The sequence below is a fragment of the Chrysemys picta genome, chromosome 15 (genome assembly GCF_011386835.1).
Source record: "Chrysemys picta bellii isolate R12L10 chromosome 15, ASM1138683v2, whole genome shotgun sequence".
Classification (NCBI taxonomy): Eukaryota; Metazoa; Chordata; order Testudines; family Emydidae; genus Chrysemys; species Chrysemys picta.
Genome location: NC_088805.1, coordinates 17,665,685 through 17,680,546, shown reverse-complemented (window position 1 = coordinate 17,680,546; position 14,862 = coordinate 17,665,685).

The following is a 14,862-nucleotide window of genomic DNA, read 5'->3' as shown; positions in this document are numbered from 1 at the left end:
ACATGGAACTCAGAGAGTAGCCTGAGGCAGTTTTGTGAAGTGGATCGAGTACTAGACTGCAAGTCAGGACTCTGCATTTCTAGTTAAAACTCTAGTTTATGACGTTGGCATCTCATTTATGTGTCTGTGCTTCATTCTAACTGTCTCTATAATGATTGTAAAGGCTTAATGTCCGTAAAGTGACATGAGACCCTTAACCAAATGGCACTCAAATAGGAATATGCCATTGTTACTGTCTGAGTTGGACAGATATTCTAGACGTAGTTTGTCACTCCTTGCTACCCTAGATTTCTGTAAGGATTTAATAGCATTTAAAGGATGCCAAGAAGGCTCCCCTCTAGACACTGCTCCTGTACCCACTCTTATGGGTGCTTAGTACAACCACTATGACAGGTTATTGCTCCTGATGAGCATAAATTTAAAGATACACAACTTTTACAATAATAATGATCCAGGATCAAAGCACTGGTTAAAGCCTCTTAAAAATACACCTTTTGAGAATTATCCTGTAACCCTACCTTGGAATCCTGGGAAGACCTTTTCAGATTATCTAATCTACCTCGGTTCCAATCCAGCACTGTTTCCGACCATGCATTTCTAAGCACGGCATCTAAGTACTATAGTGCCATCATATTTTAATTCCTACAGGCAAGATCTAGCACATTCAACTGCTGGTCCTAAGTGGAAAATTAACATCATCCCTGGAAGGCTGGGATGTAAACTAACGAGGCAGGTTTCCAGAACCTGATTGCGTCAGTCAAAGTTACAGGATGATGAGAAAACTGGCTATTCCCTGGGGCAAGAGTGGAAATGGAGACCAGTCTTGTTTGAACAAGGTTCTCTGTATTAACTAGATAGAGGTATTGGAAGTTTGCAGCCTGTCACAACCAGCATCTCCAAGGAAAACTTTGTTACAAGCAAACGTCTCTTTGCAATTCCGTGTGTGTGTTGGGAGAGGGGGGGTCCGGATCACCCAATGTATTAATACTCCAATTCAAGGCAACTGTTTGACATTCTATCCACTAGCTACAAAACAGATTGAAACATGTCAGTGCCCCTCTTCTTCTTTTCCCCCCCCCCCTTTATTGTGTATGAAGGCCTGAGAGATTTTGTTTCACTTTCTGCTTGTTTTCCTACCTTAGAAACAACAGCAGAATCCAGTGTGGCTTTCCCTGTGTGGAGTGTGGGAGCTTGCCCAATGCTCGGGTGTCATGGCAGTGCTCTTAAATCTTTTGCAGGCAGCGGTTTTCTCCCAATGCTTCGTTAGGCGTTTGAGTTAAATAGGTGTTGACAAAATGCAACACAAACCAAACCCCAAGATTTTAAACAATAAGACTACAGAGCTCTGCCCCACACAACTGCTCGTCTTTAGCTCATGTGGTGTTAAAAACCCCACTAGGTCTCCAGCAAAACCACGGAAATAAAGACCCCCGGCTTCTAATGTAAGAAAAATAAGCGGGGGTGGGCAGACTTTCAGGCTTCTTTAAAATACATCAAAAACAAACAAAGAAAAACAAGGGAACAAACATTTGTCCCCTTTGCAGGCCACCTATAAGAGACAAAGTCCAAACCTAGTGGCTACCTTGTCCTAGCACAGGCTGTTTATTGAAAGTAAGTTACTTTATTGTGGTTTCTTATTAAAGTGTAAACAGACTTAAATGAAGTGAGTCAAGCTTCCATTCAAGCTTATATAACTTGTGCCCGGTTCCCATAGCTGTTTTGGGTTTATTCAGATGGTTGAATAGTCTTATGTGGGTTTGGAATCTTTAAAGAAACTCAGAACACACAGGAATCTGGAATATCTATTTAAATATTTTTGTTTAATAGGGGCTAAACAATTGCAACTCGGCACTTTTTATCACCTTTGATCATACTGCGTTGTCCCTTTCTTACAAAGGCTGAAGAGGAAATACATTAGTTTTCACCTTCACACGAAGGCACGTTGTGCAAACACAGCTGAAAACATCAGGAAATCCAGGTTTTTTCCCTTAGAGAAATGTAGCTAACTAATGCTCTGGCAGGAGACTTAAATAATCCGGAAGACATTGTTCTTAAATGCCGTGGTTTGGAAATCTTACCATTCTTCGTCTGTTCGCTTTGGCTAGACCAGCTGAATGGTTTCAGTAATGTATAAAGCAGCAATTACAAAGCATATAACAGGAAGCAATTTAAAGAGCACAAGACACTTTGGAGACCTGAGAAATGGCGATTTAGATTGCCAAAGCCCATCTCTTTAAGTCCTTATTTTGCACTTGGCTTGGATCTAGCTAGATCTTGAAAGACCTTTTGATTTTTGCCTCCGCAATCTCCCCATCTAGTTCATGCCACATACCTTGTTCCTGTGGATGAAAATGAGCAAGATTTTCTTGAGGCTTTGGGCTGTGCTCTCTTTGATTTAGTCTTGTCCATTCGTAAGAGTGCCTGGGTTAATCAGGAGTATCAGCTTAGTAGTTTTGGGCCTATTCTATTTAGAGTTTTACATGTATTCTAGTTCTTTAGAATCATCTCCTAGTGTAACTCAGCCTTTAGAAGTAATGGAAAAACTGCCTTTCATTATTCTGTATTTTTCTTCTTTTGTACATTAGTTCTCCAGTCCATGGCTAGTGCCCTATTTACATATAGTCACTCAGTCTGATGTCAGTTAGCTTTGTCCCTGTTCAGTAAGTGCCTGGGAGATCCTCTTTATCCCTCCCTGAGCACTGAAGGATTCCCTTATTGTTCCTTCTTCTAAGTCCCTTGCCCCTGTGGCTGCATATTTCCAACTATGCCCTGAATCGGACACCCATCACAACCCCGCAATGCCACAACTGCAGAGGGGGCAGCTTTAAAACCATACTGAGCATTTCCTCCCCACCATGAGCTGCATGGACTCCCTCACAGTATGCTCAGCCTCTTGCCTGCCTGAAGTGTAAGGGACCAGAGCAAGCACTGAAAGCCAGGCCTTGGGCATGGCACTGCTGGATCCCCTAAAGCCAATACGTGTTTGATTCACCAGTTCTAACAAAAGTGCCTTGAGATTTTAATGATCTGTGGCAGAGCAGAACACCAGCTAAACCCATCTTGCTCTGTTCCATTGAAGCACAAGTCCTTGTCTTCACCTTCCCCCTTGGTGGTTATGACATCTTAGCTCCCAGAGTCTCATGCTAATAAGCAGTAAACTCTCAGATACAAGTCTGCAGCTCCCATGGACTTCAGTGAGATGGCGTGTGGGAGGCATAGTTTGTCACCTTTCTTTGTGGTTTTTGGAAGCATTGTTAATATCGCTGGTTTTACAAAAGCAGCTGAACGTTCACCCCGAGCGATTGGCTTGAACTCCAGATAGCAAAGAAGAGATCACTTGAGTTTGCTTTACTGATCCAAGCTCTCTCCTAGCTCAGTACTTCAGCGTAGCATTGCCAAGAACAATGTGAGAAGAGTTTATATAAATGACAAGGGAGTTTCTCCGTCTGTGCTGTTACCGCATTAGCCTGGCTGAAGAGAAAAGAAGCTGATACTTGAGTCTTTTGAGCTGCAAAGGGCCTGGCCATTGCTTGAAGGGGGAAGCACATGAATGGCCCACTTGTCATCATGTTTTATTTTTCCTCGAACTTTGACTAATGGTGCATTTCCTCTGACCTCCCACGGGCTGTCCGTGGCTGACTTGCTTTGTCACTCTTCACGTCTGGTCGCTGCCTTCCTTGTCCACCCTGTTCCCAAGGCAGGAACGCAGTGTCCTCCCAAAAAACACCCAGACACAAATCGTCTGTCATTCGCCCCACTCCTCTTTCAAATGGCCACTTCCCACGTTGTGTGGCCTTGCGGGCTGAAAGCAGCAAAAACACTGTCTGCCGGCCCCCACATGCCTGGAGTGCATGCCAAGTCTCCTTGTTTGATAAGGGAGCTCCTTCCATTAGTATGCCTGTGAAAATACTAACGGGCATCTCCCTGTTGATAACAAGCCCTCCCTTTTATTGTGTCTGGAGGATAAGTTGTCTGGATCAACAAGGAATTGTCCCTTTTAGCCTCTTTGAAGCCGACATTATTAGGGTCAAATTAGGTTTTACTCAAGAAATAAATTATTCTAAGAACAAATAGATTCAGCCACCCTGTGTTAAATGTAACACAGCTGAAGAGGGGAGAGGAGGGGAAGAGGGCACAGGAAGAATAAGCATCCAGGGCCAACAAGGGAGACCAATGTGTGGGAGAGAGGGTGATGGACAACATACGAGTACCCTCCTGAGCGCTAATGACAACCCTGGAGTCAGCTCCAGGCCACAGCCCTGTGTCCTGTGCTGGCTTTGGTCTCCTACAGCCGCAAACTGTGAAGAGTCGTCCTAGGACTATGCAATGATTGTATTTTGCCTGAGAATCTGACTTGTCCCTGTGGAGGATGCACTAGGGAGAGCAGGCTATTTGGCTTCTTCCTGTAACACTGTGGATTTCTGAGTGGATGCTTGAGTTTGCAGTTGCTTTACTTTCAAAACTCCGGCTACAGACCTGCTAGAAATAGGCTGTTAGGGATTCTAATACCTTGGGCCCTTTCTCTTAGACTCTGATCGTTCTTCATGAGTATGGCATTATGGTCATTGCTTTATTGCTCCACACTGTGTTACAGCTAAGCTGAACATGGAAGGCAGTTTGCTGGGATTTATTAATGTTACAGATGGTTGGAAATATGTTTGGTGTCTGCATTAGTGCCAGGGAACTTTACAGGGGCATATTTCTATTATTCTTTCACTTACAATGCAAAAATTTTAACTTTTTTTTTTTTTTTTTTAAATAACATGTTTGCAGAGGTCTTAGAGCTAATTTATATTAGTTCTGTAGGACCACATCTCCCGATGGTGTAAATCCATTGGAGCTACAACTGATTTACATGAGCTGAGTAGCTGGCCCTTCATTTTTAGGTACCCCTTAGAGATATTTTTGTAAGCAAATCAAGCCTTCCCACCTGAAACAGTGTCCTTCTGAGGCATTAGCCTCACTATCCTACACTCTCTGTAGCATTTTATGATCAGCTACCACCTGCTAGTGTAGCAACAGTAACAGTGGTTATGCTGACAACTGTAAGGGAGAGATTATGGGGGAATATGACGTTTCTTTATTTTACTCTGGCAAAATCTGCAATTAATAGAATTCATTGAGAACAGTCACATAATTCATCTTTGTTATGGTGCAGACTATACAAACATTGATTGGCCTTTGCTAAGAGGGGCCTGATTTGGATTATACTACAGACATTTTATACCAGTCTAAGGGTATGTCTACACTACGAAATGAGGTCGATTTTATAGAAGTCGATCTTTAGAAATCAATTTTATACAGTCGATTGTGTGTGTCCCCACTAAGCGCATTAAGTCGGCAGAGTGTGTCCTCAGTACCGTGGCTAGCATCGACTCACGGAGCGGTGCACTGTGGGTAACTATCCCAAAGTTCCCGCAGTCTCCGCCGCCCATTGGAATTCTGGGTTAAGCTCCCAATGCCTGATGGGGCAAAAACATTGTCGTGGGTGGTTTTCGGTACATGTCGTCAGTCTCCCCTCTCTCCCTCCCTCCGTGAAAACAACTGCAGACTAGGGTTACCATACTTAAACATTAAAAAAAGAGGACACTCCATGGGACCCTGGTCCGGCCCCAACTCCGCCTCCTCCCCTGAGCGCCCCGCATTCCCCCTCCTCCCTCCGAGCCACGCGAAAAAGCTGCCCGAGCGCTACCGGCTTCACGGTTTGCTGGGCAGCCCCCAGACCTCCAGACCCTGCGCCCCCAGCCGGGCGCTTCCCCTCCCGGGCTCCGGCTGCGCTGGAGAAGTGCCCGGCGCGGGGCGCAGGGTCTGGAGGTCTGGGGGCTGCCCGGCAAACCATGAAGCTGGTAGCACTCGGGCAGCTCGGCTCTTCAGCTGCACAGAGCTGAGGTGTCTGGGGGGAGCAGCAGCCACCGCCGCGGGGGAATCCGCCTGCAGCTCGCAGCCTGCCGGAGCCGCTCTAAGGTAAGCAGGGGACTGGGGCAGGGATGCCGGCAAAACAAAGCTGGGAGTATTTTCCTGGACATGTTTGGCTTTTTGGGATTTCCCCCCGGACGGGGATTTGAGGACCAAAAAGCTGGACATGTCCGGGAAAATCCGGACGTATGGTAACCCTACTGCAGACAATCATTTCACTCCTTTTTTCCTGGGTTACCCATGCAGATGCCATAGCACGACAAGCATGGAGCCCGCTCAGCTCACCGCTGCTGTTGTGAGCATTGTAAACACCTTCCGTGTTATACTGCAGTATGTGCAGAACCTGGCTAAGAGACAGCAGCACGAGGACGATTGTGAGGAGGACATAGACGCAGACGTTCCTGAAAGCACGGGATGTGGCAATTGGGACATCATGGCGGCAGTGGGGCTGGTTGATACAGTGGAACGCCGATTCTGGGCCCGGCAAACAAGCACAGACTGGTGGGACCGCATAATGTTGCAGGTATGGGATGATTCCCAGTGGCTGCAAAACTTTCACATGCGTAAGGCCACTTTCCTGGAATTCTGTGAGTTGCTTTGCCCCACCCTGAAGCGGAGGAATACCAAGATGATAGCTGCCCTGACAGTTGAGAAGCGAGTGGCGATAGCCCTGTGGAAGCTTGACTGCTACCGGTCAGTCGGGAATCAATTTGGAGTGGGCAAATCTACTGTGGGGACTGCTGTGATTCAAGTAGCCAATGCAATCACTGACGTTCTGCTATCAAGGGTAGTGACTCTGGGAAATGTGCAGCTCATAGTGGATGGCTTTGCTGCAATGGGGTTCCCTAACTGGGGTGGGGCGATAAACGGAACGCATATCCCTATCTTGGCACCGGAGCACCTTCCAACCAGTACGTAAACCGCAAGGGGTACTTTTCAATGATCCTGCACGCACTAGTGGACCACAAGGGATGTTTCACCAACATCAGCATGGGATGGCCGGGAAAGGTGCATGACGCTCGCATCTTTAGGAACTCTGGGCTGTTTGAACAGCTGGAAGAAGGGACTGACTTCCCAGACCAGAAAATTACTGTGGGGGATGTTAAAATGCCAATAGTTATCTTTGGAGACCCAGCCTACTCCTTGTTCCCATGGCTCATGAAGCCATGCACAGGCAGCCTGGACAGTAGTAAGGAGCAGTTCAACTATAGGCTGAGCAAGTGCAGAATGGTGGTAGAATGTGCCTTTGGACATTGAAAGCTCGCTGGTGCTGTTTGCTGACTAGGTTAGACCTCAGCGCAACCAATATTTCCATTGTTATTGCTGCTTGCTATGTGCGCCGTGATATCTGTGAGAGTAAGGGGGAGACGTTTATGGCGGGGTGAGAGGTTGAGGCAAATCATCTGGTGGCCAATTTTGAGCAGTCAGACACCAGATTCCCTGTAAGCCAACCACTCTCCCCCCTTCGATCACAGCTGGCAAAGGAAATAAAGTCACTATTGTTTTGAAACCATGCATTCTTTATTAATTTAAAAAAAAAAGTGAAATAACTGACAAGGTAGCCAGGGTTGGGTGAGGTGGGGTAGGAGGGAAGGACAAGGCCACATTGCTTATTGTCGCCACACTACAAATCAAAACTGTTTGAATGACAGCCTTCTGTTGCTTGGGCCATCCTCTGGAGTGGAGTGGCTGGGTGCCCGGATCATCCCTCCCCACCCCTGCGTTCTTGGGCGTCTGGGTGAGGAGGATATGGAACTTGGGGAGGAGGGCAGCCGGTTACAGAATGGATGCAGCGGCGTCTGTGCTCTTGTTGGCTTTCCTGCAGCTCCACCAGTTGCCTGAGCATGTCCGTTTGCTCCCCCATTAGCCTCAGCATCGCATCCTGCCTCTTCTCATCGCACTCACTTAATGCTTTCCTGGACTCTGCCACTGAAGGCCTCCATGCATTCAGCTGTGCCCTATCAGTGCAGGAGGACTGCATGAGCTCGGAAAACATGTAATCGCAAGTGCGTTTTTTTTCACCTTCTAATCTGCGATAACCTCAGGGATGGAGATGATGGGGGAGTATAGAAACATTTGCACCTGCAGGGGAATAAAAAGGGAGAGTAAAATTTAAGATGATACATTTCTGAGAACAAAAGGGAGACTCTTTCACAGTGAATCAAGCAATTCACAGCAGACAGCACATGTGCTTTAAGTACAAGGTCGCATTTTGCCTTTTATATTGAGCGCCTGCCGGTATGGTGACACATCACACATAGTTGGGCAACAGAATTTGGTTTCCAAGCAGCCATGGTAAGCCAAAGGGTACGTGGGGTTGGCTTCTAAAGCCTTCATTACATGTGAGAATGGTTTCGAACTGCAGCGTCCCCCTTTCCCATAGCAAGCAATGCCGGTTGGGTTTGCCATTTAAAAGGAGAGGTTGTGGTTTTCGGGTGGATGTGCAGCACACACCTCCCCCCATCCCACCACGTGGGTATTCTCTGGGATGATCCCTTCACCCCTCCCCCCGCCACATGGTTATTCTCAGGGATGATCCCTTTTAGCCAAGCGCAAACAGCCCAGCATGAACGGGGTCCTTTTACTGTTCCCTTACAAAAGTTCCCCTATTTCAACCAGGTGACCATGAATTATATCACTCTCCTGAGGCTAACACAGAAAGATATAGACCAAATGTTGCTTGAATGCGACCAAAACCCAGGACCATTCGCTGCCATGCTTTGTGCTGCAATGATTCCAGACTACTTGCTACTGGCTTGGCGTGGTAAAGTGTCCTACCGTGGAGGACGAAATAAGGCAGCCCTCCCCAGAAACCTTCTGCAAAGGCTTTCAGAGTACCTCCTGGAGAGCTTCATGGAGATGTCCCTGGAGGATTCCCGCTCCATCCCCAGACACGTTAACAGACTTTTCCAGTAGCTGTATTGGCTGCGAATGCATCCCAAGTCTTCGGGGCAAATCAAACATTACACACTATTGCTTTTAAACCCTGTACTGTAGTTACAAATGTGCACTCACCAGGGGTGCTTTCTCCGCCTTCAGGGTCGGGGATCCCACCTTGGGAGGGTATTGGCTCCAGGGTGATGAAAAGGTCCTGGCTGCCGGGGAGAACGGATTCACTGCTTGCCAGCTGCGTATTCTCCGCCTCCTCCTCCTCTTCCTCATTCACAAAATCCTCCTCCCTGTTGCGTGAGACTTCCCCCCCTTGCAGGTGTCCACAGACAGTGGTGGGGTAGTGGTAGGGTCCACCCCTAAAATGCCATGCAACTAATTATAGAAGCAGCATGTTTGGGGCTCTGACCCGGAGCAAATGTTTGCCTCCTTTGTCTTTTGGTAGGCTTGCCTGAGCTCCTTAACTTTCACGCGGCACTGCTGTGTGTCCCTGTTGTAGCCTCTGTCCATCATGCCCTGTCCGATTTTGTCAAATATATTTGCATTTCTTCTTTTTGATCGGAGTTCTGCCTGCACAGATTCTTCTCCCCATACAGCGATCAGATCCAGTGTCTCCCGTTCGCTCCATGCTGGAGCTCGTTTGCGATTCTGGGGGGACTGCATGGTCACTGTGCTGCTGAGCTCACCACGCTGACCAAACAGGAAATGAAATTCAAAAGTTCCCGGGGCTTTTCCTGTGTACCTGGCTAGTGCATCGGAGTTGAAAGTGCTGTCCAGAGTGGTCACCTTGGAGCACTCTGGGATAGCTCCCGGAGGCCAATAACGTCAAATTGCGTCTGGACTACCCCAAATTCGACCCAGCAAGGTCGATTTTTAGCGCTACTCCCCTCACCGGGGAGGAGTACAGAAGTCAATTTTAAGAGCCCTTTAGGTCGACGGAACTGGGTTGGTTGTGTAGACGCATTCATTATAAAATTGACCTAACCCCATAGTGTAGACCAGGGCTAAGTGGATTTATACCCTATCTACACCAGTGTCACTGACAGCAGAATTGGTTCCTAAGGGACATTTCTAAGTCATTGCCCTGGTTATAAACCATTCTTAAGGGCCAGTCTGTGCTACAAATTGGAACCCTACTGTAACAGGTTTAGGGGACAACTGTGTTGTCCTAGTGTTGTTTCACTAGGTTTCCTGATATGACTAAGGTTGTGGAGCAGACAGTGTCTAGGAAGCAGTGCTGCCCAGCCCATTTCATTAGGGTGTGCACCCAGGGAGCCCCGCCCCTGCCCTAGTCCCGCCCCCATCCACTCCCTCCTACTTCCCGCCTCCTGACTTCCCCCCTCAGAACTCCCCCCCCCGCTCCTTGTCCCCCGACTACCCCCTCCTGGGACCCCTGCCCCTAACTGTCCCCCATGACTCCACCCCCTACCTAAGCCTCCCTGCTCCTTGTCCCCTGACTGCCCCCCTAGGACACTATCTCCTACCTGTCCCCTGACTGCCCCGCCCCCAGACAGACCCCCGGGACTCCCACGCCCCATCCAACCACTCCCCACCCCCTGACAGGACCCCCAGAACTCCCAACCTATACAACCCCCCCACTCCCTGCCTCCCCCAACACCTCTCCACACCCCTGCCTCCTGACAGCCCCCGCAGAACTCCTGACTCATCCAAACCCCCCTCAGCTACTTGTCCTCTGACCACTCCCTCCAGAGACCCCCCCCACTAACTGCCCCCCCCCGGACCCTCCTTGCTTCCTGTCCCAGGACTGCCCTGACCCCTGTCCACCCCCCATCCCCTGAGAGACCCTGGGACTCCCATGCCCCATCCAACCCCCCCTGCTCCCTGACTGCCCCCTCCAGAGACCCCCTGCCCCTAACCACCTCCCCGGGATCCCACCCCTTATCCAACCCACCCTGTCCCCTGACTGCCCCCACCCCTTATTCAACCCCCCTGGCCCCAGACCCCTTACCATGAGATGAGGCTCCTAGCCTCCCTGCGGAGCCAAATGCTGCCCTGCAGGAGTGCGCAGTCCCGGCCCCCAGAGTGCTGTGCGCGCGGCGGCATGTCTCATGGGGAGCGTGTCTGACTCCCCGTGGAGCTCCGGCCCCCAGAGCGGCGGCATGGCTCCAGGGAAGGCGGGGGAGGGGCTGGCGGCTTGCTGCGTGTGGGCTGGACGCTCCGGCCTGGGAGCGCAGACCCCGCGGCTTGCCACGCCGGGGAGTGGAGCCATTTGCCCACCCCTGCATGAGGGTATGCCTGGGCACACCCGGCACACCCTGTGCGCACGCCTATGTTGCTCAGTTATCCTTTCTAATGCTTGTGTTTCTGTTGCTTCGTCTTTCCCAGCACTGTTCATCAGGTGGTGGTTCTGCTCAGTGGGTGAATGAGGCTGCTGCCCAATGGTCAAATTTGACCCTCAGGCACATGAAAGCAAAGTATCCTAAAGTTACCTGGGAGCGGTGTATGTATCGGGCTCTAGGGGCTCAACACAAGGGGAATACGCTGGAGGACCCTGCAGCCCTGCACGTGAGGATGTTTCTTGCCTATAGAATCATAGAATATCAGGGTTGGAAGGTACCTCAGGAGGTCATCTAGTCCAACCCCCTGCTCAAAGCAGGAACAATCCCCAACTAAATTCCACTTAATTTCTTGAAGTAAAAGCTCTGTACCCTGAGCCTATGAAAAGCAAAAACTCAAGGTGTGCTGGATTTGCTCGTTATTGCTACAAAGCTTTATTCATTTGCTGGCAACAGGGAGAGATTGGCCTTTTTCCATGGCTAACTTCCACTCCCTTAGCCAGCCAAAACAGATGATGAGAGAAATGCGCTCTTGTATTCATCTCATGATACATACTGCATCTACCAAGGCAGGACCCAAGACTTGGACCCAAGGCCTCCTAAATCTGCAGCAATGATCTTCTGCAGCAGGAACTGTGTTTTCAAGGACTTTCCCCTTCTCTTACTAAAACTAATTTTTTAATCTCATCTCCTTGTCTCCTGAGCCAGCCCCAGCTACAATGAACTATTGCCTTCAATGCCGATGAAAGATCTGTTCCTGTGCTATCAGCCATGCTTCTTTTGCCATCTCAATTTCATACCGATTGCCTCTGCATCGGAGCCAATACAGCAGCAACAGTTATGCTTGGCCAAAGTAGTCTCTTGAAAAGGAGGATGATGGATGGCACTGAAATTATTTCCTTCGACACAGCTGGGGCACTGAGGATGTGTGAAACCCTTTTTTTATTTTAAATCTTGCCACTTTTTTTTTCCTTCTTCCATGCTGGGATTTTTGAAAATGAATCACTGTGTTGATGAATGAATAATGCATCTCAATTATGTTACAATAACTCGAAAAAACATGTTTTATGGCACTACTATGCGTCACTCATGTCTCAAAATCAAATTGCTATGAAGGAGTTTACTGTTGGCGATGGCACAGTAGGTTAATACATTTAGGCTTTCCGCTGTGGTGACCAGACTAGGACACAGTGCAAATGAATGTGATTACCTAAGCCTAGTTACTAGTGGGAAATTGTTCACAACATTAATTCTGCTTCCTTTCCTCACCACCATCCTCTGTACATAGAGATGAACAATTTCACATATTGGCAGTCTGCTGCAAGAGATGCCTAGGGCCAGGGTGTTGTTGATCTGGTTTGGAAAACAGAGCCAGATCTGTAAAAGGAAGCAACACCCTGCCCAGGTTATGTGTGTGTCTGTGTTAGGGATTTTTGCACCAAAGTAGCTACACTAGTGCAAAAGCTAAGGTAGACCTGTTGCACCACTGTAGAACAGGGCTTGTATCAGGGCAACTTACCCTGGTGTGTAGCTACATTAGTGATTCTTGCACTAGTGTAGCTAAGACCCATAATGGCTCCCAGCTGCATTTACAGTCTCTCGCATGTTCATGTGCATTGAAATACACCACAGTGCTCTCGGAAATCCATTTTGGATGCTCAAGGAGCTTCATTAGCCAAATTCATATCTCTAAATTGGATTTGGCTTACTACACTCCTGATCTGATTAATACAGTGCTATGGGTTCTGAAGGTCACAGAGACCAACTGTATCTTTCTCTGTGCCACATGATACTAGTCACTGCTGGAGACTGGATATTGGCCTATATGGACCACGTGTTTGATACAGTGTCACAGTTCCTTTGTTCCAATGTAGGAAAAGAGGGGCTGTGCAGAGGAGTCATGGAGGAAGCAGACAGAGTGAGGAGGAAGAAGCAAATTGCCTTCCAACCGGCACCTGGAAATCCCCTCTGAGTTGTGCTGCACTGGAGTGTGATTGGTTGTGAGAGAGCTCTGCTAGCACTGAGGTAGCTAGAGCTGAAATATGTGGGATTTTTCCATTTTGCGCTTGGAGGATGCCCAGGTCCAACTTGGCCTGCCCTCTAAGCTGGGCATCAGCAGCCCAGATGTGGAAACCACAAATCCAATTCATGTGAACCTAAAGTTAAAAAAAAAAAACACCCTCAAATAAGCTTATAAATAAAACCAGACTTTTGGATGATTGGTTTCCATATTTGTCTATAATAGACCCTACTCAATATGTTTGTTTTATTTGGTTTGGTGACCGACACAGGTATTTATATTTCCAATAAAAACTTAAATCAGAATAAAATGTACCAAACAAGCTTAAATTATTTGTGCAGCAGATGATTGCAACCACCTGACGCATGTAATGCCTCACATGAAATGTTAGCCCACTTTGAATAGAGATTTAACAGATTCACCATTTGGTTACTGGCAAATCTGAGTCAAAACTGCTCAATTTATAAATGAAAAGGGAATTTCAGGCACAGTGTAGCCACCAGGGTCCCTCAGACTAGGACGGATGAGTTTGTGGTTAAGGCACAGGGCTGGACCTCAGGAGACCTGGGTTCAATTCCCGACTTAGCCACAGACTTTCTGTGTGATCTTGGGCAAGTCACTTAACCCAGTGGTTCTCAACCTGAGGTACACACAGGTCTTCCAGGGGGTACAGTAACTCATCTAGATATTTGCCTAGTTTTACAACAGACTACATAAAAAGCACTAGCGAAGTCAGTATAAATTAACATTTCATACAGACAATGACTTGTTTATACTGCTCTATATACTATACACTGAAATGTAAGCACAATATTTATATTTCAATTGATTTACTTTATAAATATATGGTAAAAATGAGAGTCAGCAATTTTTCAGTACCAGTGTGCTGTGACACTCTTGTATTTTTATGTCTAATTTGGTAAGCAAGTAGTTTTTAAGTGAGGTGAACCTTGGGGGGTACACAAGACAAATCAGACTCCTGAAAGGGGCACAGTAGTCTGGAAAGGTTGAAAGCCACTGACTTAGTCTAATTTTTGTCTCAGATCCCTGTCTGTTAATAATCCTCCCCTTCATTTGAGGTGTTGCCAAGCTGAAATCTATTAATGACTGAAGCACTCAGATACTACAGTGATAAGAGCTGTATGTAAATACTACTTGTTTATGACATTTATCTATTTCTTGCTTCCCTGGCAGAATCCACCACCCTGTCAGAGGGACACATCTGAGGATCTCCATTCACTTATTTCCTTGCCTTTCTCTGCCAAGTCCCTGCACTGAAAGACCCCAAATTCCAGCCAAAGAAGATGCTCCACAGTGACCATCTGGAATCAGTGCTGCCAAGCGACTTGAAGCAAGGTGGAGCACAACATGCTGGACCTGCGTCTCTGAGGGCCAGTGCTCTGTGTTGAAGGTGAGCTTGGCCACAGTCACCTCTATTTAAACACAGATTTGTGCGGGCTTTGGGCTCCCAGCAAGTTGCCATTGCACCCTGTGGTTGGGCAAAAGGAGGGCATCTTGATCTATTTCAGTTTATTTCATCTCACATTTATGGCACAGTGCAGGCCAGGCCTCTTACAGAGTGAAATTGACCCTGTGTGTAGGACTTGCACAAAGCCTAGATACCACACAAGGCCCTTTGAAGGCTTAAGTGAAACTCTGGCTCACAAACCTTAGGCGGGCTCTGTGAAGAGGGGTGACTTTCACCCACAGTGTGTGAAACTAAGCACCTCGTTAGCTGGA